At 47.1% G+C, this 20,569-nt stretch overlaps 1 protein-coding gene across 12 annotated transcripts in view; it reads left to right on the top strand.

The window, feature by feature from the left end:
• TLL2 (tolloid like 2) overlaps positions 1 to 20,569 on the top strand; it is an 84,468-nt gene that overhangs the window by 7,404 nt on the left and 56,495 nt on the right. Inside the window, exon 1 of one of the 12 annotated variants that reach the window (XM_085582427.1) lies at positions 1,162 to 3,705. The exons of the other annotated variants lie outside the window; for them this stretch is intronic. The gene's annotated coding sequence lies outside the window, so the exon portion shown is untranslated. Of the gene's footprint in view, positions 1 to 1,161; positions 3,706 to 20,569 lie in introns of those variants that run through there. 12 annotated transcript variants of the gene reach the window in all.

Raw genomic sequence — 20,569 nt, 5'->3', positions numbered from 1 at the left:
TGCTCAGGCTCACACCTTAGTCCTTGGGGAATTGGCAGTGCCGTGTGTCTGATACATTCCAACTTGCCTCCCCCTACACTTTAATTTCCTTCTTTTTCCCCGGCCTTCGCTGCAGAGACCTCTGTGTTCTCTGCCCGCTTCCCTCTGGGTTTCCTGGAGATTCATTTCAGATGTGTCCCCATCTCCCTTTTGCTGAAGCCTTCTCCAAACCCTGCCTGGAGAATTGCTCAGATCCTTCTCTGCTTCGTGCCCCAGGTGTTCCTTGGTGCCTTCTCCCAGCATCTCCTCTCCCGCCTGGCAGTCTTGCCCAGAGGCCGGTGGTGCTCCAGTGCCGGGCAGCCCTGCCGGGAGCCCGGCTGCTGAGCCTGCTCGGGCTGCTCCCCCGGCTCCCGTTCCCTCAGGAGCGGGGCAATGCCGGGCTGAGCCTGCTCGGGCTGCTCCCCCGGCTCCCCTTCCCTCAGGAGCGGGGCAATGCCGGGCTGAGCCTGCTCGGGCTGCTCCCCCGGCTCCCCTTCCCTCAGGAGCGGGGCAATGCCGGGCTGAGCCTGCTCGGGCTGCTCCCCCGGCTCCCGTTCCCTCAGGAGCGGGGCAATGCCGGGCTGAGCCTGCTCGGGCTGCTCCCCCGGCTCCCCTTCCCTCAGGAGCGGGGCAGTGCAGGGCTGAGCCTGCTCGGGCTGCTCCCCCGGCTCCCCTTCCCTCAGGAGCGGGGCAATGCCGGGCTGAGCCTGCTCGGGCTGCTCCCCCGGCTCCCCTTCCCTCAGGAGCGGGGCAATGCCGGGCTGAGCCTGCTCGGGCTGCTCCCCCGGCTCCCGTTCCCTCAGGAGCGGGGCAATGCCGGGCTGAGCCTGCTCGGGCTGCTCCCCCGGCTCCCCTTCCCTCAGGAGCGGGGCAGTGCAGGGCTGAGCCTGCTCGGGCTGCTCCCCCGGCTCCCCTTCCCTCAGGAGCGGGGCAATGCCGGGCTGAGCCTGCTCGGGCTGCTCCCCCGGCTCCCCTTCCCTCAGGAGCGGGGCAATGCCGGGCTGAGCCTGCTCGGGCTGCTCCCCCGGCTCCCCTTCCCTCAGGAGCGGGGCAATGCCGGGCTGAGCCTGCTCGGGCTGCTCCCCCGGCTCCCCTTCCCTCAGGAGCGGGGCAATGCCGGGCTGAGCCTGCTCGGGCTGCTCCCCCGGCTCCCCTTCCCTCAGGAGCGGGGCAATGCCGGGCTGCCTCCTGCGGCTCAGAGCTGGCCGTGCTGAGCGGGCGAGGATGGGGCTGGGGGCACTGACCTGACAGGGCAGTCTGAAATTCTGATTTGGAGATGGGCAGGCTTGGCAGAGAGGAGGCACCGCTGGCACTGAGTGACTCTGTTGTCCTGGATCACAAGTATTGCAGGTATTAAGCTGCAACAAAACCGCTTTCAGCTAGTGCTGAAATGTGATTTCAGTACTCAGAAGGGATAGATGACTAAGCAGAAACTGGCTGTTGTTTTGATTCAGCTACTACTGGGTTTGTTTGGGTTTTATTTCTCCTTTGTTGCAGCTGAGCTTCCAGAAATGCTGATCTCCAAGCATACTTTGATGTTCCCATTCTAGCACTTTCTGAACAGGAAGGTTCCCCGTCAATAGAAACTGCTAAAATATGCAAAGAAGCCCTTTATTAAAGAACTCTCTATGACTGATTGCCCCTTCTTGGCCAGTTTGTGTCAGCCTAGCTTGCAATGGAGGGAAATCTTGAATTGCATGTTGAGAAGGAAGCCCCCAGGAAATCTCAGCAACTGTTAAATCCTGGTTTCTCAAGTCTCTGGTTTGAGTGGTTCAAATAGTCAGAGACCCACAACTGCTGCTGGTCCACGAAATGGCTCAACTTTAGACCTGAGTGGAAATTCATGTCCTCTCAAGTCATTTTGTGTTCATGTAAATGTCAGCACTCAAGTAAAAAGCATCTGTTTAATTTTTCCGTCCACAAACCTCAATGCTATTCACGGAACAACCCATACCATAATGTTAGGAGATGAAAATTTAAGTCTGCGAAGTGCTTTATCTCTTGGGAGTACAGCTGGGTCCCTCTGCCTCCTTGTTAGAAGAGACTGATACAGTGCTGGGTGCTGAGAATTGCTTTTCTCCACTTCCATGTCACCGTGGGTGTTGCCAGTCTCACACTCGGTTCGGTGTGACTGAGCTGAGCATTGTCTGCAAACAGCATTGCCTAAGGAGCAGTGCTTTCATGTGCTCAGAGTTTTGGCAAAATTGGCTGGTTTGTTTGGCATTTTGCTTGCCGAGTTTCAGGTGGGATCTGCTGGAGGTTGTTAATTTCAAAAGCAGGCTTTGAAAGAGACAGATGTAATTATAAACTGTGCCTCTCTTCCCACTAAGATTTGCTGTACCTGACAGAAGGGCTTGTCCCAGCTCCAGGGACAGACATCTGCTGTGAAGGACTGTCCCCACTGCTGTGTGTTGGCAGGATGTTTGTGATGAAGGTATTGGTTCTGCTTTGAAATGCCTCAGATATAAAAATCCTTAAACTCACTAGACTTGCAAAGTCAAAACTCACAGAAATGCCAACGTTAGGTCAGCTTTGGAGCTTGTGGTGTGGTTCCTTGGGCATGAAGGATGTGATATGGAACTCTGACTTGAACAGCTATCCTGTGCAATAAATCAAACCTGAGGCTGAATTAAGTACGAGTAACAAAGGGGATTTCTGGCTGCATTATCCATGTCTCTGTTGCAGAAATTGGGTATTGGGTAGTAAACAAGGCAGCTGCTGCAGGGGAAGCTTGTTCAGCTGCATGGCAGAGGTGTTTGAGGTGTACTGGAATCAAGACTGCCCAAACTGAGAAACATCCATTGGTAAATAATTCTTGCAGGCACTGGGGGGACCCAACATAGTGACTTACAAGTTCAGTGGCCTCGAAAAAAGCTGGAACTCTTGCACCTGCCATTTCCCTCACTGGGTACCTTGGACCTAAGTAGAGCTATTCCTTGGGTCACTTCTTGTCAGTAGCTCAAACCACAGCTGGGCAGGGGAGTGATAAAGCAGCACAGCTCTGTGCTTTATGTGGGGCCTGCCAGTAGGGCTCCAGAATGCAGCTGCCTTCAGGTATGTTTGATATTCCAGAGGTCTAATTCAGCCTTCTGTTATCACCAGATCTTGTACCCTGCCATTGCCCAGATGCTTCTTTGTTTGGTTGGTTTTTTTTTCCCCTGTGCATTTCCAACAAAGGTAAGGAACAGAATTTTATATAAAAGTGAGTTTTGAGAGGCTTTGGCCACAAGACCAAGAGCTGCCTATGTGATTTGAACAGTGTGATTTTTGGAGTCTGTTTTTCATGGTTCTGTTGCAGTTAATCACATCAGAGATCCACAGACCATTTTGTTTTGGCCGTGCTGGTACTACTGACCCAAGCAGGCTGAGATGCTCTGGCTCCTGGGGTGACCCTTTGAGGGGACAGGGGTGGCCTGGCAGGCTGGTTTTGCCCTGGAAGAGGAGCCTGGCTTTTGCTGTGCTGTTGATGGTGGAAGAGTGTTTTGCTGGGTGACACTCTGAGCTGCAGCTGGTGCCTGTACCAAGCTGCTGATGTGCTGTGCAGTTGACTCTGTCTGGATTTAATCTCTAACCTTTGATTGTTCTTGAAATCATGTTCTAGGGATTTCATTCCCACCCACACCGCTCCTGTGACCCCTTCCATTTCCTGGGTGTCTAAGTACAGAACAGAAAAGATTCATTAACCTGGTAAGTAACCTCTTTTTATGAGGGAAGTGATTTTCTGTCACGCTCTGTTAGATCCTATTGATTTCTGGTTTTCCCCTCGTTGGCCTCTTTTGCCATATATTCTCCTTTTTGTCATGCTTCAGTAGGAAGGTGATACGTGATATGCTGGTTTGGTTTTTTTTTTTCCTGTTTCCTGGGCAAAGAGCTGGGATCTCCTAAGGCCATTGCTCAAGTGCCCACGTCTCTGTCTTTTCTTGGAAAGCTTTGTTGTCAAGGCAAACTAGTTGGTAATAGGATGTTGACATGAGGAGTAAAACTGCCTGGCTGCATTCTTTTGTGTTGATGTTGAAAAGAGCATCTTTTTCTCTCTTTGCCCATTGTACAATCCCTCATCTCTTGGCAGAGGTGTGATGCATTTGTCATGGGGTTTGCAAGCATGCATGAAATGGAGACCTCAAACCATCACGTGTGCCTGCTCTTTGTGTCCTCCTGGGTTGTGGCAGTGGCTGGATCCTGGTGCTTTTGTGGTGAAACGGAGCTGCCAGGTTTGGGCTTGTCCCAGAGGCTTGTTGTTACAGAGATTGGTTGTGGGAAGTGTGCAGGGAGGAGGTTTCTCCTTGCATCTGAGTGGGAGGGCTTGGGGGTGTCCCCTGTTTCAGAAGGGTGTCATTCAGTGCAAAATTCCACACAGGGCAAGGGGAAAGTGTTTGCTTCCCAACCAGTTCCCCTCTTACTGTGCACATTTGTGTATTTCTCCCTCTGAATAGCCATCTCTGTGGTATTGCAGGTTTTGCAAAGATAAAATATTCCAAATATTACAATGCTAAATACATGCAGTCTCAGCAAGACACCTTGGCTTTGAGAAGGCTGTTGTTGTTTTCTGATGTACTTTATTTTGAGATGGAGCCTTTCTATCATTCAAAACAGATATTTCAGTAGTTGGAGAAATAGCTTTCTTTGCAAAAGTACACTTTCATCTTTGTGTTAATTTCTCAACTTCCATGGTTCTTTCTAAATTCTTCTTCTTTACATATATCAATGTTCTGTGCTGGTCCTTTGTTTAACTCATGCAATTGAAGAATCAAAGGCTTAAAAAGGAAGGGAGTTTTGCATTATTACAGGACAGGGCATTCTGAAGCCATGGTTGGTCTTTGTGCTGCCTAGCTGGTCCTAGTGCTGCTCACGTTCAGCTGATCACAGTGATCAGCTTTGCCCAAAGAGAGGAACAGAGCTCTGTGTGGCAAGGATTGTCACCTAGACTGTCCTAAAGAAAGGTGCATGAAGAATAGGTCCTATTTATTGATGAGTCTTAGGCTGTGCTTTCCCTGAAACCCAAGGGTCAGTGAAGGGGTACGAGTTCTGTTTGCAGACTGATCTGTAGTGGTGCAGAGTGGAGAGCTGTGCTCCCAGCAAAACAGGGCCTGACTTTCTGATGCCAGGCTGCTGGAAGCCTTGCTTTCATGTTCACTACATTATGTGGGGAAAGAGGGAAAAGGTAATTGGAAGTTTTTACTGGGAAAGGGGGTATATACTTCAGTTGAATACACTGGAAATCTGCTGAAGACCTTACTGGATCATAGTCTTTGCTATTAGTTGTAAGCAGTTGAGAGGAAAAAACCCAACAAACTAAAATGTGTTAAAATGCTTTTGATCAAACATTTAAAGTTGTTTTCCTCTTATTGCCTTCAAAGTGTTGAACTTTGAGTCTGTGGTGGTTGGTTTTTTGTTGGTTTTTTAAAAGTTTCTACATGTCCTTCACTGACCCCAAAGGTTCCTAACATACCTTGAAAGGGGCACTGTAATCTGTCCACATTAATGCAAGTTGAAGTAGAGGTTGGAAGTCTCAGAGCACAACAGGGAAGGCTAGTAATGCTGCAGAGGGTGGCACCATCAAAGGAACAACTGGCTGTGGGCCTGGCTAGGGAGGCTTGGCACTCTTTAAAACATGCTTTGGAATGGTGTGTTCTAGCTGGTGCAGGCAGAACTGCAGCGGATTGTGTTCAGGGGCGTGCAGGTCTTCCCCTGTGTGAGGAGTGCACCTCTGCTCTGTGCTGCTGCTGTGTGATGCCAGCAGCTTCTGCTTCCTCAGGGGCTGGTCTGAGGATGCCCCTGTCTTCTGAAGAGAGAGACTGGAATGAGCCATGTCCTGAATAGACTGCCTCTTCTCTCCTTTTTTTGCTGACATGGAGGCAGAGAGGGTGACAGATACAAGGGAAGTTCTGTGCATCCCAGGGCTCTTGTTACTCATTGTCAAAAACTGCAGCAAACTCTGTTATGTTGTCACAAGCCAAGGTCCTGGCCTTGTCTCCATCACCCTGCCTTGCCCTGAATTTTGCTAACATGCATGAATGCAGAGTCCTGAAATTCAGGTTCATGGTTCCAAAGTTCATGGTCTTGAGAATAAACAAAAAACTATTGTGGTGGCTGAGAGCTGCATACCCCATTAACCCAGAATCATGAATATTTATTGTGATGGATTACAAAAGAACATAGAGACTATATTGTATTTCCTATAACTTTATTTCCATGGCATCTTTTATTGCTGGGTCACTTTAATGTAAGCTTTGCTTATTTAGTTGCACACTTTAAGCCGATTAACTTTTTATTAATAAAATGTGTGTTGCCTCCCTTTGTCCCAGCTACCATTTGTTTGTACCTACACTCCTGTGACAAAGAGTCCCAGAGAAATGCTTTAAGCTCTGAATAAATCCCACTGCTGGAGGCTTGGGCCCAGCTGAATGTGTCTGAGCTGATTTCAGCCTTGCATTTTCCCTTTCTCTCTCTTGCTGCCTGAAAGTTGGACCCTCAAAGCAAGGTCTTTGCCTCAAACACCTTTCCACTCTTGAAACCATTTGTGGTGCTCTGGGGGTAGCAGGGATTATTCAGCCTGTTAGTGCTCTCTGAGCTGGGCTAGAATAAAACTGTAAGTGGTGGGAATTGGGGCTTTCCAACCATGAAGACTGGTCTGTGGCTCTGCATCTTCAGTAGTTTTCCAGCTGATAACCATGGTATTCTTTCCTGCTTACAAAATTTGCCCTGCCATTCAGTGTCCAACATACTGCATGTTTTACTGTGACTTCTCTCTAAGAGAAGTATCACCCCAGAGAGATAATTACATCCTGCCATTTTGTTAAACACCCTCTATAAAAATTGTCCTTTTTCAACATAACCATTCAGACCAGAATTTCAAAGTTAGTTGGGAGCCAAAAGGCATGGATAAGCACTTGGAACATACCTTCTCAAGGCCTTTATTAATATGTTCTTTTATATTTGGAGTTTTGCTAAAGCTAAAATAATCCCTTAGAAATGTACTGTTAATACTTAAGAATGACTGATCTGCCTCAAAACAAACTCTGTAACCTGTTTCATTGGGGCAGCAGCAAATGCTGAAGGAGATGTAGAAAAGCAGGGTAAGACAGAGTGGTATGTACAGAAAGTCTCCCTGGCTGCTCCCTGACTCCACAGCCCCCTGTGCAGAGATGGCTCATTGACTCTAATGGTATTGGATAGCTTTGTCTCCCGCCTGCTTTCTTTTTGAACCTGTGTAAGCTTTTAGCATCCATAGCCTGCTGGCATAAGAAGGGCCAGAGCTTTACTGCAGCATCCCTGTGCTCTTTTCTTACTCACCTGTAAAGGAGTCAGAGCATCTGGTGTCTCAGAGGTTTAGGTAGTGTTGCCTACCTGTTTCCATCCTTGGTTCCTTTTACACCAAAGCTTCCCACGTGTTGGCTCTTGTCTTGGGGAGATTCAGAGGAACTCAGCTGTTTTTAATAGCAGAAAATGCTCATCCTTTGCTGCTGAAGGAAAATTCCTTTCTTTAAGAACTCTGAGATCACACTGGCTGTTGAGAAAGAGGGAAAACACTGGGGGCAGTAGCAGGCAGCTGTGCCCCACACCTTGTGGGAACTTAGTGCTTCTCTGCAGCAGCTCATACAAGCTTATAAACGGCTTTCAGCTGCTTTGAGATTCTACTTAGGACCTAGGGGTGACCCAGGAAGAGCAGTTTTAAAGAGCAATGGATAGCACTTCTTAGCTTGTGGAAGCTCACAACCTGTCCTCATTCTGTAGGCACCTGGAAGCATGGAGTGGCAGTGCAAGTCCTTTGGGTAGCTCATGCTCAGTATTCCTTGCTGATGGCAGAAGCATGTGTATTTAGTGTAGTGCATTGGTTTCCCTCTTCAGGGGAATATTTTGGGATTTTTTTATTGCTTCAGATCTGTGAAGTTCCTTGGGTTTTCTGCCCCTAACTTTCCCAAGGGTTGTTTGTCCTCTGTGTAGGACTAGTGGGGCAGATGAGGTTTCACATGAGTCATGATAGATTTTCATCATCAAGTGTGTGGGGGTAAAAGGGTGTATTAGCAGCAAGCCCACAGAAATACACTGATGTGTTCCCCCTTGCTCTCTCTCTCACTGTACCACACTCATAATCTTTTCTGTGCAGTCAGACCTGGTAAGGAAAGAAAGCCAGGGTGTGTGAAGCCATCACCAGCCATGGAAGTAATGGTTTCCCATCCAGTGACACCCAGTCCTGTGTGACAATTATGCCATGTCCTGCAGGAGGGACACTTCTGATATTAAAGAACACTGTGAGCTTCTCCTGCCTAACCAGCATGTTGGTTGCTTTGTTTGAGGAATATCGTACGTTGGAAACTGAATTATATTTTCTGAGCCACCTTGATTATTGCTTTTCTCAACATCCTCAGACTGCTAGACCATGGTAATATCCCTTCTTACCAGTGGATTTGCCTGCTTTCAGCTCTTCAGTGTCTGATGGTGAGGGAGCTCTGGCCTCTCTTGCACCTAGGTACATGAAGGTTTGCTGCCCACAGTACTGCAGGTCTGTGCAAAATCTGGAGGGAAGTAAAAAGAGCAAGCTTGAAAACCTGCATGTTAGGCCATGCTGCTTTATGGTGGTTTTCAAAATTGTGCAAGGTGTGCGCCATGCAGGGAGCCACTGGCATTTGGTGGGTGTTTGATGTGGCTGCAGAGGTATGACTGACAGAAGGGGAAGCAGATCTGCAGCTGCTAGGTTGTTAGAATAGCTGAATAGATGGAAATGTTGTTTATGAGGGCAGCCCTTCTGGAAAGTGCTTGCATTTTGCTTTCCACTGATCCAGAACTGGCTCTGAGATGGTGAGCCAGATGCAAATCCCTGTCCTCATCCTTTGTGCTTATGGTGTCAGAGAAGGGGGTTTGCTACTGCTTCCTCAGGCTCTCCTGCTGAGCTAATCCCCTGTCCATGGCATCCTCTGGAGGAGCAGGAGGGATTGGAAACCCTGGAGCAGCCACTGGAGCAAACACCTGAGCACCACCTCTTCTTTCTAATGCAGGACAAGTGTCCTGCAGTAAATGAGCCACTTTGGATTTTGGTGCCTTCCTTTTTTTTCCAGCAGGCAGTGATCCTGCCTGCTGCTGATGTTCAGGGTTAAAGCTGTGGGACAGGAATTAGATTCTATTTTGCTGGTTTTGGATTGGAATTTTCCCTGACTAGTCTGCCTGTGGCTGGGAAGTGTTTTTAGAGCCTGAGCCAAAAAGGGCTTCATTCATTGTCTCAGAGCAAGGCTAGCACAGAGCCCATACTGGCACTGCTAAATTCTGGCAGCTGCCTCACAGCAGCTCTGCTCCCTCTCGCCTTTGCTCCCTGCTTTTGTCAAACTGCAGTCTCCCACTTCAAAGACAGGCACACTCCTAACACAAGACTTTGCTATCCAGAGGGCACCAACAGCTTGTCAGGGAAAGAACTTGTCCATGTAATGATGTTTTATTAAAGCTGAGAAATGTCAAAATTGAAGTTTGCTTTTACACCTGTAGCCCTACCCTGCTTATGTGTTGTGATAGCTGCTAATCATGTGGTTGCATGACACTGCTTCAGGAAGAGACCCAGCGGTGGGCAGAGGGACTGATTTGGACAGACATCTTTTCTCTTCTCTTGCAGAGTCAGGGCAGTACACACAGAGCAAGGATGAAAAAAAATCCTTGCTAGCCTTGTGCTTTACTGGGTGTTTGGCATAGCAGCATATGGATCACTTGCAAAAGTGCCAAGTACTTGCTGTCACAAAGTGGGGAGCAGAGCTTTGACAAAGACTGGACTAATGCACAGGGTGCAGCTGAGGTGCTTCAGAGGGGGATGGCCAGCAGAAACACTTATTATTTATATTTATATGTTTATATAGTTGAGTATTTACAATGTAAGCTTGTGAATGTTTATGAAGGCCTGGGATTAGTATATCTGATTGATGCTTTGTATTCAGGACAAAGCTGGAAAGTGAGGAATGACCTTACTCAGGCAGAAGTTCACCCACTGCCTAATGGTGCAACAATCCTCTCTGACCCAGCCATGTCCACTGATGCTGCAGTCATGGCCACTTTATTCCAAATTAAAGCTGGGATGTTGCTGAGGAGGATGGTCTTCCCTCTCATCCTCCTTCTCCCAGTATCAGTGAGCTGTAGGAACTGAGCACAAACAGAGGCTGATCTGGTCTTTACTCAGAACCAAAAGGTTTTTTACTTTCCAGTCCTCTGAATGCTTGTGGTAGCACAAGAAAATCCATAGGAACAAGTGATTGGAAAGGAAGATGGGATGTAAAGAGACAAACCCAGATGCCTCTGGGAAGTGAATGAACAATTCTGCAAGCTGCATACCTTCTACAGTTGATGGTATTTCTGTTGTGCATCTGCTTGTCTCATCCTGCTTGCTTGTCTGGAGAGTCATGGCTGTAGTTAACCTTCCCTGAGAGACCCTACAGTTTCCATGAAGTTGCAGGAGATTTCATGTACAATCAAATATGACTGGAAAGCACTCAGGATGAGTGAACAGTTAATGGCAATGTAAAAGGTAGATGATATTTGCATATACATGAAGCGTAAGCCTTGTTGAGTATGATCTTCTGCTGGATGCCTGAGGGAGCAGAGCTCAGCTCTGGCCTTCTCTGGGAGGTGAAGGATTACTGATGCCTCCTTCAAATTGCTGAACACTGTATTTCTGTGCTGGCTCTTCACATCTGCTGTAGTGTGATACAGTGCTAAATGCCGTGAAAGGCCTTTAAATGGCAAACAGCTTCCACCTGAGATCCTCCTGATTCCAGACCCTTTGCTGCTGGTCTGGACCTGCAACCTACAAGCAATTACATTTTGTATGAATTCCACCATCTTGCCTTTGGACAAGAGTTGATTTTGGTGATGATGAATTGATTTTAATTCTATTCCCAATCTCCAGTGTACCAATTTCTGTTCATAAGAAGACTTCTATTATCAGCAGTGATAGCCCTAAAAGTGAATAAGACTGTGATGAGGAGCCTGGATGTGTTCTGAGCACTTTCTGACACCAATCTTCCATTACTGTAGGCTCACATGTGCTCCAGGCTTCCTGCAAAGTTTAGGGCGTGAAATAACTCCTGTAATTTGGACCCATGGGAAGAGGCTGAACTGGAGAGGACCCTGCACTAGTGGTGGAGGAAGCAGGGGTGGCTGCTGTTAGTATGCTGAATTGCACAGCATTTTCATTCATTCCAGCTGTTTAATGGGATTACATGAGGAGTGGCTTCTGCCTGCAGACATTTAGTGCCTATGGAAATCTGCAGCTGTCTGAGTCGGTTATGTGCAAATCCCACATCTCCCCTTTATGCATAGGAATTTCTGAATGACAGAAACCATCTGAATCAATTGCATGAATAATTTTTCATGTGCTTCATCCAATATCAGATTTGAGGAATATTTTCTGTTAACTGTGTCTGTGGTCCCCAACAACTTCCCCAAAGAGGGAGGAGATGCTGCAAGGTGGCCACTAGATGTAGGAGCATGACAGCTTTGGTGAGTGTGGATCCCCTTACCTTGAGCAATGGGAGACAGCCCCCAGTGCAAGGCAGTGTGGAGCTGGATGATCTCATATTCCACTTGGTCTGACTGCCCTTTCTGCCTGGTGAAGTGGCAAGGAGTAGACACCTTCCACCCTTAAGAAAGGGAGGGGAGCTCTGGCACATTGGTGCTGGTCAGCAGTGGATGGTCTGCCTAGTAGTGGAGCACTGAGGTGGAGATCTGGGACATCCAGCTCTGTCCTGGATCCTGTAACCATAAAATAATCACTTCTTCAGGACAGGCTGAGAAATGTGGTTTTGGATGGCTCTTTGAGGCACCTGTTTGGTGCCTGCTCCAGCAAGCTCTGTCTGAAGAGACAATGTGGAGTTTCCTGTGCAAGGCCAGTTCCAGTAGGCACTTCCCTGGGGTGCAAGTACAGCATGCCGTTGTTGACAAGGAAAATAGTGGCACCTGTTTACTTTCCCCTTTGAATTTTTAAATCCTTCTGTTAGCTTCCTGTCCATTTCCAAATATTTATTATATGCTTCCCTGACTGGATCTACCTCTTGGAGAGCAGTAACCCTGGGTGAAGGCCTTACTGACAGTCCTCCCATCTACACATCTACAAACCATTTGTTTGGATGTGGTCCAGCTGTAATATGGCAAGTGACCTCTTGGCAGGCTGGAATAGAGAAGAAAGCCACTGTGCATACTTTAGAAATGAAATGGTAGCTTCTGGTGTCACAGCAATATGTGGAAACATGAAATTATAGCTTAAATGTAGCCACAGACCTTATTTATACTTTGAACATTTCCAAAAGTTACAGCCTGGTGCCCGGTGGAAATGTATGGATAAGGACTGAGCAAAAATCATGGCTGTTCTATGAGTAACTTTTTCTGGAACAAGGAGCAGGATACCCTGATAGAGGTTAATGTAACACTGGAACAGGTTTCCCAGAGGTGGCAGCTGCCCCATCCCTGAAAGCACTCAAGGTCAGGGTGGATGGGGCTGTGAGCAAATGGGTCTGGTTCAAAGTGTCCCTGTTCATTGCAGGTGGTTAGAACTGGACCTTTGCAGGTTCTTTCCAACCCAAACCCTTCTGCGATTTCCACGGGTTGTGGTGTTCATCACAGGTCTTTTTAAAGTCTGCCCACCCTGATGTTACAGTGTGTTGCTGCAGTGGCACGATCCCAGGAGGAGGCAGTGTTTGGAATGGTCAGCAGCATCTGACTGTGGAAGGGGCTGGGAACAAAGCTGTTGCTCAAGACGAAACTTTTCTCTGTGGAAGCCAGACAATCTTCTCATTTATTTGCAAGTGGCATTTGGTCACAGCTCTTTGGCAACATATGGAAACTGTTTAAATTAGCCATATGAGCCATGCGTGAAACAGATGCATGTTCTTGAGCAGGCTTTTATCATTGATGTCTGAGCGAGTGAAGGGTGCAGCTGGCTTGCTTGGGAAGTGAGAACATGTCCTCACCCAGATGTAGTTAAGTGCTTAAAGTGAAACAGAACTAGCATGTTAAAGAATGTATCAATAAAGATTGACTTCTTATGGGTACCTACTGTATAAATAATAGGAATGGAGGTAATGACCTTTACCTTTCACTGCTTTTGGGGCTGGAGCAGGATCAGTTGTGTCAAGACAAGGTGCATGACTTCCTTGCTAGCATCTTTCACTTTTATGCTGGTCTATCAACCACCTACTTTAAAACTCCAAGGTCTGATCAGAGCACAGTTCTACACCTTTCTGAGCAATCTTAGTAAACAGAGTGTAATGAGATCTTGCTGAAGAATATAGAAGGCTGCTGTGATTTTTGGGTGTGAATCTTGAGAGCAGTTTTGTATGGTGAGAAATTGCACCCAAAGCTGATTGTTCTGTAAGTGGAGCTACAGCAGCCTGTGAAGCCGTGTGGAGCTCTCTGCAGTGGGAGGATTGTGTTGCTGCACAGTCCTAGGTGCTCACTGCAGTGTGTATGGCTGTGACAATAAAAAATCCCTTGAATATTGAAATCTTTGACTTTATGCATGCCAACTGTGATGGGATAGACCAAGGTGGGAGTCACTAAGAAATCAGTGATTGTTGCTGTAGGTGTTTGGATGACTGAGTTTAGCTGATGTGGAAGAGTAACACCAAAATACAAGAACAGAGCATTTGTGGCGGGGATACTCAGAAGAGGGGGACGAAGCAGTGAACGTTTTGGGACATCAGAAAGAAGCATGTGAAGGAAAGCCATGGCAGGATGCAGACCTCTCCTGTGAGGGCAGCACTGTGGTTTAGTGTGCTCACAGGCATGTCTGCACAGTGCAGTATTTATAGAGGGCTGTGCTGCTGCCAGATTTGTCGTGCTTGCCCTTGTCGTGCTGGCTGGAAGAGTGCCTGGAGAGCAGGCTGGCTCCACCCTCTGCTGTGTGTCCACAGGTGCAGTTCCAGAGAGTCATTTGAACAGGCTGCTGTGAGCCTTGTTAGCCACACAAGGGGACACAGGTTATCCTGTTTACTCTGTATAAATGATGAGGCAATCACCTTTTTTTTTTTTTTTTTCAGGTTTCTTGTAGGGGTTTAAAATGGGCAGGGAATGTATGACCAGAGGGGCGTGTGGTATTTTAGTTGTTCTAGAACCAAGTGTCTCTTTGAACCATGAATAGTGAATAGTTTCAGCAGTGGGCTGAAGTGGGTTACACTGAGCACAGTACCCATCTGGGGCACCACTGTGTCCTGCAGCATTGTCCCCTTGTGGGGGAGCCATGTCTTTGAATGACTAGAGGGCAGGTTTCAGTGACCAAGGTGAATTACTTGGTAAGTGTCTGTTTCTGGGCAAGGTGATGGTGCAGTGTGATGTGAGTGGCCCTTCTCAGACACTGGTGGGATGAGCCCTTTCCTGGGCTTCTGGACACCAGCAGCCACCTGATGAGCATGAACAGCCCTTGTGTGGAGGGGATTCCCATGGCTGTAGCACCAAAGGTTTCAAATGTAAAACCAGTACATTTTCAAAATGAACAGGTGAACCAAACAGCTGTCTGTGAGGACAAATACTGATATTTGATTGATGGATGAACCTGAGTGGAACACCTCTTGTCATGTGTTTTGACCTCTTGTTTGTTTTTATTTATATGGTTCTTCACACTGTTTTTGCCAGTGGTGAGACTCTCTGGGAAGCATCCTTGTCCCAGGTGTTACCCTAGTAATGTTTTGTGTATTACAGAGGGTGCAAACCTTCATTTTTATGAGGTTACTTTTAACTCCTGAATATTTGTGGTGAGGCTGGTCCAGGATGGGGACTAGATGGTGACTGGACAGCAAGGAAGGGCTGTGTTCCCTGACAAGGGTGAGTGGTTTCCACTCCTCATGCTGAGAGTGCCACTGTAATTTTTCATGTATAGTATCTCCTTCCAGGGAGCGTTTGGAAATTTGATTTTTATAGAGAAGAGTGAAGAAAGCAGATAAAGTCTGCTGGTCTCATTCTCTTTGGTTATTTGTTTAGGGGTTTTTTTGTTTGTTTGTTTTATTGGAGGGGAAATAAAGTGTGGGTTGTTTTTTTTGCCCCTTATTAACACAACATAAATGCTATGTTTAAGCTTTCATCACAGCTCAGCATGTGCCTGATGCCAACTTGGGACAGTTCTTTCTAAAATTAGAATTGCCTAGTGTTTTGCTGTGTTGTGCTCACCCATTTCCTGTGCTATCACCTCTTGCTTTTCATTGATGCTGTGACTTTGCAGTTTGTGAGGGCCCCAGTCCTGTTGGCTGCTGAGACCTTCATTCCCTGGAGTGAGCTCTAGTCCTTTCTAATTTTCAGAGTAGGAATGGGGCATTTATCTGGTTCCTGAGATCTCATGCAAGGATGACTTTTTCTTTTCTTTTTAGCTAGGACACCTGTGCCTGGCTTAAGGCACAAACTCCGTTGTAATCTGGGGTGCCTTTGGTTAAATCCCATGCCCCCACCATGCTGTCAGTGCTGCAGCCACTCTGGCTCCTAATCTCTTTCTGATCTCTTCATTGTGGCGTTTTTGGCAACCCAAATTCCCCACCCAGGCCTGAGAATTTAACATCGGCACATTTGCATGACTGATCGGATTTGTCTCGCTTCTGTGACGACATTGTTTCTATGGAAAATTAATGGATTCTCACGTTGTAGTTTTAATGGCTGAAACCACCTCCCTGCCCACCCTCCCATCCCCGAGCTTTCAGAAGGAAAGTCTGTAAACAGCTCAAATTAGCTATCCTCCATAAATAGCTCCCATTTCTTTCCTGCCTGCTGTCCGTTTCTTTTTTTCTTCCAACGGTGCTGCAACACTCCTCTCCTGGTGTTGCTGGATAAAGAACAATGAGTAAAATGAGCCTATGTTTGCTTTCCTTGTCTGGCCCTTGAATAGATGTGATCTATCATGAACTGCCTCCTTTCATCCAGGACCATGTGGTTTCAAATTGTCAGCTTGCCTTAAAGTTTGCTCCAGTCCTGCTTTTCCACCTTCCTTTTTTGAGGATGCAGCTCAGCTCATGGCTCCTCTTCTGTTCATTTTTGCCATGAGCTGATTTCTTCCATGGGTGGGAATTTTCTGCCTATTTGGGGTCACCCATTCACCTGTTGCAGTGCTTGGAGTGAGAACAATGTGGTTTTGACATCTGTGTATGTCTGGCCACCTGAAGGGAAAACGTCCCTTCCCAAATGATGCAATTTGAAATGAAATGTGCTCGGAGGAGGGGGGACAGTGCTTAGCCACTGAACAATTCAAAATGAAATTCAAAGAGTTTTAGTCTTAAATTTTTATTCTGTCACCTCTAAAGTTATGTTTCTTGTCTGAATTTTGAAGAATAAATCCAGGGCAAGTCCCATGGTATGGGAATTATCTGAGGAAAAGGCTTGACCTGGATGTGTCCTCCCAGCAGACTGGAAGTGGTGGCCATAAGGCTCAGAAAGTCTTGTGGGACAGCTGCTAAGGGACATGCAATATTTTAGGTCAAGGTCTCCTAACTCATGGTACCAAAACCAGTAGTGAATAAAAGAGCCTGTACTCCTGAGACAGAAACTGCTGGCAGACAATCTCTGTGCCTGTCCTTGAGGTGTGCTGGGGTAAGAAGGTGATCTCTAACTACTCTCATCCTTAAGTGGTGACAGTCAGGGCCTGGAGTCCCTACAAGGCAAAGGAGAAGGTCCCATGGAAAGAGTTTGTTCCATTGCTGCACAGCTGGGCTGCACTTGCCTTTCCTTGTACTGGGGTGTGCTTGCTGCTGAAGATCCTGATTTCAGCCCCACAAGCCCCAGGTGGGATGCTGTCTCTTGCTGAGAGCAGGTCAAGTTATTAGGGACTTCAGCTGAGCTTTTTATCCTGTCTTCTGGTGTTAGGTCCAGATATCTGGAGTACCAAACCAGCCTGGTACCTCAGCTAGGAGGTCGTGTTTGCCAGCAGAACAGGCTTCCCATTAATTAGTGTTTTGGTAATTGAGATGCACAGCTACAAATGGCAGGCAGGAAACTACAGGGACCTGATGTGTTAGTTACTTAGGACAAAAACATTGTCAGTTTTTTAGGCAAAAATTATAAAGATATGGAAATTAGGTGGTTGATTTGAATTTTTGTGGTGTGGGGGAAAAGGGGCAAGAGAATCTCTGTGCTGGCAGAGGCTGTGTTGAAGCAATGGGCTGTGCAAAGTGTTACTTCTCTGGATGCTGTTGTTGCTTGGGGCTTTGGATTATATTAGCATGGAAAAAATGCCTCCAAGGGAAGGGGCACAAATCACAGCCTGGCCAATAGGGAGGGAAAGAGGACTATAAAACAGAAAATCAATTTAATACTCAGTGGGTGTTTGCAGCGTGCTCACCCTTCCTTCAAATTGCCAAAGGAAAGATTAATTAAAGTTATATTGAGCAGCAAAAATGATGAAGGGGATGAGATGGGGCTTGTGTAGTTCAGCTTTCTCCATAATTAATTGACAAAAGCATTCTTGGATTTCATTACCCAGAACTTTGCCATTTCCTGCTCTTAAAGGGCAGCTGAAGCAATGCTGGATTTCCAAGACAGCATTGCTGCCTTGCAGGTTGAGCCAAGGGTCATTTCATAGGCACCTGGAGAAAGGGCTTCTTCTGTCAAATAGTGCCACTGTGCTATTTATAGGTATTATCTTTCAGGATCAGACCACAAAATCCTTTTATCTAGTTATGGTTCTGCTTCCCGGTTCCCACTTCTGTATGCACTGTGGGGTGCAGGTGTTGGCAAGGGTAGAGACAGCTCATTCTTGGGCCTCTTGTCTCTGTCTGCTGCCTTCATTTAACCAAAATTGAGCAGGGTGTGACAAAAGCTGTTGGAGAGTTGTGGCCATGCTGGAATGGACAGACTCTGGGAAGGATGCCTGTGTCCAGCAGGAGGGGGCCAGAGTTGCCTGGTCAGGAAAGCCAAGTGAGTTGCTGAGCTTGGTTTCACTTGAAAGAGAATGAGGTCTCCAAGTGAATTTGCCTGCTTTTGGGGTGGCTTTGAGGATGTTTGTCTGTCTGTGTTGGGGGGCAGAGCTCAACTTGCACGTGTTTGTGAGTCCATGATAGCTTCTCCCTAAAGTCTGTTTCCTGCCCACACAAAGAAACGTGGCTGGAGGCACCCTGCAGACTGTGTACAGCTTCCAGGGAGAAAAATGCAGGGATGCACAGCCAGATCCCTCTCATGTCAGCATTGCCATGGAACTTGCACCATCCCGTAGAGCAGAAAACAGTGTTTTAAAGCTCCCACAGCTTAATTTATTTCCTATGGGAGCCTGAGGGGTTGAGTCACTTGCTTGGGTTTTGCCCCCCACGTTACAGGGGAGCAGCTGTGGGGTGCTCTGAAGTGCTGGGCAGCAGACCCCCATCCCCTTCTCTTTTGAAGGTGCAGGTGTTCAACCATTTCAGGGCCCATAGAGGGAGCTGCTTTGCTGCTCGTGGCATGGATTCCTGCTGCCTGGCATGGCTTTCCAGCCCTCCTGCACTGCTCACTCCACAGGGAATGGCTTCCTAGCTTACTGGATTGGTGTGACTACCATGCTGAAGTGGAAAACATGAAGACCTTGAGTGAGGAAGTAACCAGCAGCACGAGAGCTGTGAATTTTAAAATGAAAATACCTTTCTCCTAACCTGATTCTGACAAGCTCTATTTCTTGATTCTTGGTTAAAATACCATGGTATTCAGTCCAGGGACAGCAAAGCTGGGCATTGTGTAGGCTCACATGTATGTTTGCAGTTTGAACAAACTCAAGCCCAAAGTATTTCTTTGTTTCTGCGTTGTTACCTTCCAGGATAGGAAATACATTGAATATGAATCAGGATTTCTGGCCTAATTGGGTCTTCTGCAGATTACTTCCCAAGAAAGGTGCTTTGGGAGCACTACACATGATAATTTAGGCAGTTTAGGTTTCTTCAGAAATGTGAATAGGGATTTGGACTCTGATTCCCAGGAGATTTTGATGCTGTTTAGAAGCAGACCATGTTCACTGACATTCTTGCACAAACTGAGAGCAATTTCTGAAACTAAATGTGCTCCCTGGACAGGGGAACTTCCAATGAAGATAGAATCACCAAGTCCTTATAGCCAGGAAGCTCCACTGATGGCAGATACCAGCTCTGACTCCAAACACCCTTGCTGAGTGGAGCTGGTTACCCCCAGAGCCCCCACGGCAGCTTATCCCCAAAGCTGGTCAGTGGGAAACTTCTGCTCATTCTTACAGAGGAGAAACAAATTGATCTGGATGTAAACACAGTGGCTGAATGTGGCAGTATTAATGCCTTTTCTTAACTAGCTACTTGTTTCCCATCTTCCTTTGTTTTGAGTGTTTGATCTGGCCCTAATTCCAGAGTGGTGGTCTGGGATTTTTTTTCCACTCTCTTCTTTCACTGGTTTCTGCCGTATTTTGAGACTTTACTTTTCCCTCTGACACAGCTGTTACTTTGCCCTGAGGAATGTATTGTGTTTTTTCTCTAAGGTATAAATCTTAGCATACTTGAGAATATTGTTCTGCTGGTTCCTGTGCCAGCAGGAGGTTCAGCAACAGACCTGTCTTCCTGTGAGAGAAGAAATATGGAGGTGCCAGGAACATGCTTTGATCTGTTGATTTATTTTCTTATTGTTAGACTGCAAAGTGTTAGCCCGAATGAGAGCATAGCCAGCTCTGAAAGTTACCTCTCCCACCACTCAGACCTGTCAGGTTGGGGAACATTCTGCAAGTGCTCAAAAATAACTTGGCATGTTTTTGCCAGAGCATGAGGAGTTCCATTGCTGTTTGCCAGGAGGTGGGATGTGTTACCATGTCCACATATGCCCAGCACCCCTTGCCAGGTGCTCCTGTTGCTCAGGTGGGAGGGACATTGGTTTTCTCTTATATTATTTGGATGTGGTACTGTCAGCTCTAGAACAAAAGGAACTAATGGGTGCCCTAGGACCTTTCCATAATGTGCATGAGGGCCAGCAGAGATGTGGGTGGGGATAGAGATTGTGCCTTAGAAATGCAGGTATGATTGATCTCATGGGTGGGTTCAGAGCACATCCTACACACCCAGAGCACTGTGAGGCACAAACAGAGGGTGTGGCTCATCCCTTGGTGACACAACACAGCTGAGTCTGTGCCAGGTGGGCTGTATCAGTCACCTGCCTGTGATGCTCACAGAAATGGAGATGTCAAGGTTAATTGTGCAGGCATTTCTTCCTTGTATATTTTGTACTGGCACAAGTTGTGAGGTACCTCTGCTTGGGAACCCAGCTATTATCTATACACAGGGGCTGGGAATGCTTGTGAAAACTGAGTCTGAGTTGTGAGTATTGATGAAATAAATCTGAGGCACCTACTTGGGTTTATATTGCTCTTTGTTTAGCCTGCTCATTCCTGTATTGCCCTGTGGGACACATGCTCAAAAAGAGCAGCAAAACTGTGTTGGAACTCTGCTGGAGGAACTGAAAGGAAATCTGTCAGTGTGAGCTGTGCCAGTTAGCTGCAAATGAAGAGAAGATGCTTGAGCTGGTGACATACACAGCTTGGCATGACCCCATAGCAAGAGGGCCCCTTTGACTCAGATTGGAAAGCAAAGTCCTCAATCTAAGTTCAGATCCCATTCAGCACTTAAAACCTGCC

The sequence above is a fragment of the Lonchura striata genome, chromosome 6, assembly GCF_050655825.1.
Source record: "Lonchura striata isolate lonStrDom1 chromosome 6, ASM5065582v1, whole genome shotgun sequence".
In the NCBI taxonomy this organism is placed as follows: Eukaryota; Metazoa; Chordata; class Aves; order Passeriformes; family Estrildidae; genus Lonchura; species Lonchura striata.
Note: the sequence above shows the minus strand (reverse complement) of the source record. Positions and strands in the feature narration are given on the sequence as shown.